The sequence below is a fragment of the Scyliorhinus torazame genome, chromosome 26 (genome assembly GCF_047496885.1).
Source record: "Scyliorhinus torazame isolate Kashiwa2021f chromosome 26, sScyTor2.1, whole genome shotgun sequence".
NCBI lineage: Eukaryota > Metazoa > Chordata > Chondrichthyes > Carcharhiniformes > Scyliorhinidae > Scyliorhinus > Scyliorhinus torazame.
Genome location: NC_092732.1, coordinates 5907324 through 5915560, shown reverse-complemented (window position 1 = coordinate 5915560; position 8237 = coordinate 5907324). Strand labels below are relative to the sequence as shown.

At 43.7% G+C, this 8237-nt stretch overlaps 1 non-coding gene across 1 annotated transcript; it reads left to right on the top strand.

Annotated features, from left to right (window-relative positions):
• The first annotated feature begins 3022 nt into the window (after nucleotides 1-3022).
• On the top strand, nucleotides 3023-3104 carry trnas-cga (transfer RNA serine (anticodon CGA)). Its single transcript has one exon. It is a non-coding gene; the product is annotated as a tRNA-Ser (tRNA).
• The last annotated feature ends 5133 nt before the right edge of the window (nucleotides 3105-8237 follow it).

Genomic DNA, 8237 nt, shown 5'->3' with positions numbered 1-8237 from the left:
AATGATCAGGGGGTTAGATAGGGTGGATAGTGAGAGTCTTCTCCCGCGGATGGAAATGGCTGGCACGAGGGGACATAGCTTTAAACTAAGGGGTAATAGATATAGGATAGAGGTCAGAGGTAGGTTCTTTACGCAAAGAGTGGTGAGGCCGTGGAATGCCCTACCTGCAACAGTAGTGAACTCGCCAACATTGAGGGCATTTAAAAGTTTATTGGATAAGCATATGGATGATAATGGCATAGTGTAGGTGAGATGGCTTTTGTTTTGGTGCAACATCGTGGGCCGAAGGGCCTGTACTCCGCTGTATCATTCTATGTTCTATGTTGCTGTAGGCCACTGGTGATATAGACTGTTTACTGTAGGGTACTGTTTATATAGACTCTGTTTACTGCAGGGCACTGTTTAAATATACTGCTTAATATAGGGCACTGGACTCTTTACATGGACTCTTTACTGTAGGGCACTGATTACAGAGACTTTACTGTAGGGCACTGTTAACATCAAATTTGCTTACTGTTTACTATTTAGTTTGTTTACTGTTGGGCACTGTTTACATAGACTGTTTTCTGTCACGTACTGTTTGAATAGACTGTTTACTGGAAAGTACTGTTTACATAGACTCTGCTTACTGTATGTAGGGCACTCTTCCCATAGACTCTGTTTACGTCGCTCACTGTCTTCATAGACTGTTTACCGTAGGGCACTGTTTACATGAATCTGTTTTCTGTAGGGCACTGTTTACATAGACTGTTTACTGTAGGGCACTGTTTAAATTGACCTTTTACTGTACGGCACTGTTGACATAGACTGTTTACTGTGGGAAACTGTTTACATAGACTGTTCAGCGTAGTGCACTGTTGACATAGACTGTTTACTGTGGGAAACTGTTTACATAGACTGTTTACTGGTGGGCACTTTTTACAGAGACTATTTACTGTGGGTAAATATTTACATAGGCTGCTCAGCGTAATGCACTGCTTATATAGACTGTTTATTGCAGGACACTGTATACAGAGACTGTTTTCTGTAGTACAATGTTTACGTAGACTGTTTACTGTACGTCACTGTTTTTATAGACTGTTTACTGTAGGGCACTGTTTATACAGACTTTACCGTAGGGTACTGCTTATATAGACTGTTTTCTTCATGGCACTGTTTACATACACTGTTTGCAGCAGGGCACTGTTTATATAGACTGTTTACTGTAGAGTACTGTTTACATAGACTCGGTTTACTGTATGTAGGGCACTCTTCACATCGACCCTGTTTACTGTAGTGCACTGTTTACATACTGTTTACTGTAGGGCCATGTTTTCATACACTTTGAATTCTTTGAGGAGGTTACCAAGCATGTGGATGAAGGTAAAGCAGTGGATGTAGTGTACATGGATTTTAGTAAGGTATTTTACAAGGTTCCCCATGGTAGGCTTCTGTAGAAAGTAAGGAGGCATGGGATAGTGGGAAATTTGGCCAGTTGGATAGCAAACTGGCTAACCGATAGAAGTCAGAGAGTGGTGGTGGATGGCAAATATTCAGCCTGGATCCCAGTTACCAGTGGCGTACCGCAGGGATCAGTTCTGGGTCTTCTGCTGTTTGTGATTTTCATTAATGACTTGGATGAGGGAGTTGAAGGGTGGGTCAGTAAATTTGCAGACGATACGAAGATTGGTGGAGTTGTGGATAGTAAGGAGGGCTGTTGTCGGCTGCAAAGAGACATAGATAGGATGCAGAGCTGGGCTGAGAAGTGGCAGAAGGAGTTTAACCCTGAAAAGTGTGAGGTTGTCCATTTTGGAAGGACATATGAATGCGGAATACAGGCTTAACGGTAGAGTTCTTGGCAATGTGGAGGAGCAGAGAGATCTTGGGGTCTAGGTTCATACATCTTTGAAAGTTGCCACTCAAGTGGATAGAGCTGTCAGAAGGCCTATGGTGTGCTCACGTTCATTAACAGAGGGATTGAATTTAAGAGCCGTGAGGTGGTGATGCAGCTGTACAAAACTTTGGTAAGGCCACATTTGGAGTACTGTGCCTCATTTTAGGAAGGATGTGGAAGCTTTGGAAAAGGTGCAAAGAAGATTTACCAGGATGTTTCCTGGAATGGAGAGTAGGTCTTATGAGGAAAAGTTGAGACTGCTAGACCTTTTCTCATTAGAACGGAAAAGGATGAGGGGCGACTTGATAGAGGTTTATAAGATGATCAGGGGAATAGATAGAGTAGACAGTCAGAGACTTTTTCCCCGGATGGAACAAACCAATACAAGGGGACATAAATTTAAGGTGGAAGATATAGGAGGGATATCAGAGGTAGGTTCTTTACCCAGAGAGGAGTAGGGGCATGGAATGCACTGCCTGTGGAAGTAGTTGAGTCGGAAACATTAGGGACCTTCAAGCAGCTATTGGATAGGTACATGGATTATGGTAAAATGATTTGGTGTAGATTTATTTGTTCTTAAGGGCAGCACGGTAGCATTGTGGATAGCACAATTGCTTCACAGCTCCAGGGTCCCAGGTTCGATTCCGGCTTGGGTCACTGTCTGTGCGGAGTCTGCACGTCCTCCCCGTGTCTGCGTGGGTTTCCTCCGGGTGCTCCGGTTTCCTCCCACAGTCCAACGATGTCAGGTTAGGTGGATTGGCAATGATAAATTGCCCTTAGTGTCCAAAATTGCCCTTGGTGTTGGGTGGAGGTGTTGAGTTTGGGTAGGGTGCTCTTTCCAAGAGCCAGTGCAGACTCAAATGGCCGAATAGCCTCCTGCACTGTAAATTCAATGATAATCTATGATTAATCTAGGACAAAGGTTCGGCACAACATCGTGGGCCGAAGGGCCTGTTCTGTGCTGTATTTTCTATGTTCTATGTTCTATTACACTCTGTTTACTTTAGGGCACTGTTTACATAGACTGTTTACTGTGTGAAACTGATAATATTGACTGTTTACTGTAGGGCACAGTTTACTGAGACTGTTTTCTGAAGTACAATGTTTATATAGACTGTTTACTGTCGGGCACTTTTTATAGAGACAGTGGCTGCGATGGCCGAGTGGTTAAGGCGTTGGACTCGAAATACAATGGGGTTTCCCCGCGCAGGTTCGAACGCTGCCCGCAGCAGATGGGCACATAGCCTTTAGGGCCTGGTCTAGCATTGGGCTAAATCGCTCGTTTTGCAAGCAGACCAAGGCATACCAGCAGCACGGTGCAATTCCCGTACCATCCTCGTCGAACAGGCTCCTGAACGGGGCGACTCGGGGCTTTTCACAGTAACTTCATTTGAAGCCTACTTGTGACAACAAGCGTTTTCATTTTCATTTGCTGTAGGCCACTGTTTATCTAGACTGTTTAATGCATAGCACTGTTTACACAGGCTGTTTACTGTACGGCACTGTTGATACAGGCTGTTTCCTGTGCGCCGCTGTTTAAATAGACTCTGTTTACTGCGACACTGTGTTTTCAAAGACTGCTTACAGTAAGGCACTGTTACTGTAGGGCACTGTTTATATAGACGGTTTATTTAGGCCACTGTTTACATAGACTGTTTACTGTATGGCACTATTAACACAGACTGTTTACTGTAGGGGACTGTTTACATCGACTGTTTACTGTAGGGCACTGTTTATATAGACTGTTTACTGCATGGCACGGTCTATACAGGCTGTTTCCTGTGCGGCACTGTTTACATAGACTGTTTTCAGCATGGTACTGTTTACAAAGACTGCTTACAGTCGGGCACTGTTACTGTAGGGCACTGTTTATATAGACTGTTTACTGTAGAGTACTGTTTACATAAACTCGGTTTTCTGTATGTAGGGCACTCTTCACATAGACTCTCTTTACTGTAGGGCAAAGTTTACATGGACTGTTTACTTTGGGAAACTGTTTACATAGACTGTTCAGCGTAGGGCACTGTTTATATAGAGTGTTTACTGCATGGAACTGTTTATACAGACTGTGCACTGTGCGGCTCTGGTTACAAAAAGCTATGTTTACTGCAAGGCACTGATTACACAATCTGCTTACAGTAGGGCACTGTTACTGTAGGGCACTGTTTGTATAGACTGTTTACTATAGGCCACTGTTTACTTAGACTGTTTTCTGCATGGCACTGTTTATACAGGCTGGTTACTGTGCGGAAACTGTTTACATAGACTCTGTTTTCTGCAAGGCACTGTTTACAAAGACTGCTGACAGTGCGGCACTGTTACTGTAGGGCACTGTTTCTCTAGACTGTTTACTATAGGGGACTAATTACATAGCATGTTTTCTGTAGGACACTGTTTACATACACTATTAACTTGAGGACACTGATCTCGACTGTTTACTGCATGGCACAGTTTATATTGTCGCTATTTACTGCAAGGTATTGTTTATAGTCTGTTTACTGTGAGGCACTGTTTAGAGACACTCGGTTTACTGCAGGGCAATGTTTAAATGGACTGTTTATTGTAGGGCACTCTTTACAAGACTGCTTACTGTTGGAAACTGTTTACATAGGCTGTTTACTGTAGTACAATGTTTACGTAGATGGTTTACTGTACGTCACTGTTTTTATAGACTGTTTACTGTAGGGCACTGTTTATAAAGACTGTTTACCGTAGGTACTGCTTATATAGACTGTTTACTGCAGGACACAGTTTACAGAGACTGTTTTCTGCACGGCACTGTTTATACAGGCTATTTACTGTATGGCACTGTTTATAGAGGCTGTTTACTGTACGGCACTCTTTATATAGGCTGTTTACTGTATGGCACTGGTGATACAGGCTGTTTCCTGTGCGCCGCTGTTTATACAGACTCTGTTTACTGCGAGGCTGCGTTTTCAAAGACTGCTTACAGTAGGGCACTGTTACTGTAGGGCACTGTTTATATAGACTGTTTACTGTAGAGTATTGTTTACATAAACTCTGTTTTCTGAATGTAGGGCAATGTTTAAATGGACTGTTTATTGTAGGGCACTCTTTACAAGACTGTTTACTGTTGGAAACTGTTTACATAGACTGTTTACTGTAGGGCACTGTTTTATATAGATTGTTTACTGTAGGGCAGTGTTTACATACTTTTTTTCAGAAGGACACTGTTTACATTAGCTATATACTGTAGGCCATTGTATATATAGACTGTTTACTGTGGGACCCTGTATATATAGACTACTGCATGGCGCTGTTTATACAGGCTGTTTACTGTGCGGCACTGTTTACATAGCCTCTGTTTCTGCAACGCACTGTTTCCAAAAACTGCTTACAGTAGGGCACAGTTACTGTACAGGGCTGGTTATATAGACTGTTTACTGCAAGGCACTGTTTTTAAAGTCTGCTTACCGAAGGGCACTGTTGCTGTAGGGCACTGTTTATATAGGCTGTTTACTGTAGGGAACTGTTTATATACACTGTTTACTGTAGGGCATTGTTTATATCGACTGTTTACATAGACTGTTTACTGTCGGACAGTGTTTCGATAGACTGTTGACAGTAGAGTAGTATTTACATAGACTCGGTTTACTGTCGGGCACTGTTTACATAGACTGTTTACCGTACGGCACTGATAAAATAGACTCTGTTTACTGTAGGACAATGTTTACAGAGGTTGTTTACTCTAGGGCATTGTTTACATCGACTGTTTATTGTGGAAAACTGTTTACTTAGACTGTTCAGTGGAGGGCACTGTTTATATAGATTGTTTACTATAAGGCACTATTTGCATCGACTGTTTACTGTGGGGAAACTGTTTACATAGACTGTTTAGTCGGACACTGCTTATATAGACTGTTTACTGCAGGGCACTGTTTGCAGAGACTGTTTTCTGTTGTACAATGTTAACATAGACTGCTTACTGTAGGGCACTGTTTATATAGACTACTTACTGTAGGGCACTGTTTATATAGACTGTTTACAGTAGGCCACTGTTTACATAGTCTGTTTACAGTAGGCCACTGTTTACATATACTGTTTATTGTAGGGCACTGTTTATATTGACTGTTTACTGTCGGGCACAGTTTGAGGGCAGCACGGTATCATAGTGATGAGCACAATTGCTTCACAGCTCCAGGGTCCCAGGTTCGATTCCCGGCTTGGGTCACTGTCTGTGCGGAGTCTGCACGTTCTCCCCATGTGTGCGTGGGTTTCCTTCGGGTGCTCCGATTTCCTCCCACAGTCCAAAGATGTGCAGGTTAGGTGGATTGGCAATGCTAAATTAACCTTTGTGTCCTAAAATGCCCTTAGTGTTGGGCGGGGTTATGGGGATAGGGTGGGTGTGCGGTTGGCGAGGGTGCCCTTTCCACGAGCCGGTGCAGACTTGATGTGCCGAGTGGCCTCCTTCTGCACTGTAAATTCTATGAAAAGAAAATAGACAGTTTTCTGTTGGCCACTGTTTACATAGTCTGTTTACTGCATGGCACTGTTGACAAAGACTGCTTACAGTAGGGCACTGTTACTGTAGGGCACTGTTATATAGACTACTGTACGGCACTAATGACGTAGACTGCTTTCTGTAGGACACTGTTTACATACAAGATTAACTTTAGGGCACTGTTGATATAGACTGTTTACTGTATGGCATTGTTTATATAGACTCTGTTAACTGCAGGGCACTGTTTACTGTAGCACACTGTTTATATAGACTGTTTACTGTAGGGCAGTGTTTAAAGAACAAACGACAAAGAAAAGTACAGTACAGGACAAGCCCTTCGGCACTCCAAGCCCGTGCCGACCATGCTGCCCGACGAAACTACAATCTTCTACACTTCCGGGGTCCGTATCCCTCTATTCCCGTCCGATTCACCTATTTCTCAAGATGCCCCTTAAATGTTACAACGTCCCTGCTTGCACCTCCTCCTCCGGTAACGAGTTTCAGGCACCCACTACCCGCTGTGTAAAACACTCGCCGCGTACATCTACTCTAAACCTTTCCCCTCGCACCTTAAACCTATGCCCCCTAGTAATTGACCCCTCTAACCTGGGGAAAAGCCTCTGACTATCCACTCTGTCTATGCCCCTCGTAATTTTGTAGACATCTATCAGGTCGCCCAACAACCTCCGTCGTAACAGTGAGAACAAACTGAGTTTATTCAACCGCTCCTCATAGCTAATGCCCTCCATACCAGGCAACATTCTGGAAAATCTGTTCTGCACCCTCTCTAAAGCCTCCACATCCTTCTGGTAGTGTGGCGACCAGAATTGAACACTATACTCCAAATGTGGCCTAACTAAGGTTCTATACAGCTGCAACATGACTTGCCAATTCTTATACTCAATGCCCCGGCCAATGAAGGCAAGCATGCCATATGCCTTCTTGACTACCTTCTCCACCTGTGTTGCCCCTTTCAGTGACCTGTGGACCTGTACACCTAGATCTCTCTGTCTTTCAATACTCTTGAGGGGTCTACCATTCACTGTATATTCCCTACCTGCATTAGACCTTCCAAAATGCATTACCTGACATTTGTCCAGATTTAACTCCACCTGCCGTCTCTCCGCCCAAGTCTCCAAACAATCTAAATCCTGCTGTATCCTCTGACAGTCCTCATCGCTATCTGCAATTCCAACAACCTTACTAATCAGACCAGTTACATTTTCCTCCAAATCATTTATGTATACTACAAACAGCAAAGGTCCCAGTACTGATCCCTGCGGAACACCATTAGTCACAGCCCTCCAATTAGAAAAGCATCCTTCCATTGCTACTCTGCCTTCTATGACCTAGCCAGTTCTGTATCCACTTTGTCAGCTCACCCCTGATGCCGTGTGACTTCACCTTTTGTACTAGTCGACCATAAGGGACCTTGTCAAAGGCCTTACTGAAGTCCATATAGACAACATCCACTGCCCTACCTGCATTAATCATCTTTGTAACCTCCTCGAAAAACTCTATCAAGTTAGTGAGACACGACCCCCCCTTCACAAAACCATGCTGCCTCTCACTAATACGTCCATTTGCTTCCAAATGGGAGTAGATCCTGTCTCGAAGAATTCTCTCTTGTAATTTCCTACCACTGAAGTAAGGCTCACCAGCCTGTTGTTCCCTGGATTATCCTTGCTACCCTTCTTAATCAGAGGAACAACATTGGCTATTCTCCAGTCCTCCGGGACATCACCTGAAGACAGTGAGGATCCAAAGAGTTCTGTCAAGGACTCAGTAATTTCCTCTCTCGCCTCTCTAGCCTCCTTCAGTATTCTACATCCCATCAGGCCCTGGGGACTTATCTACCTTAATATTTTTCAAAGAGGCTCACCACTTAGCCTGGGTCACATT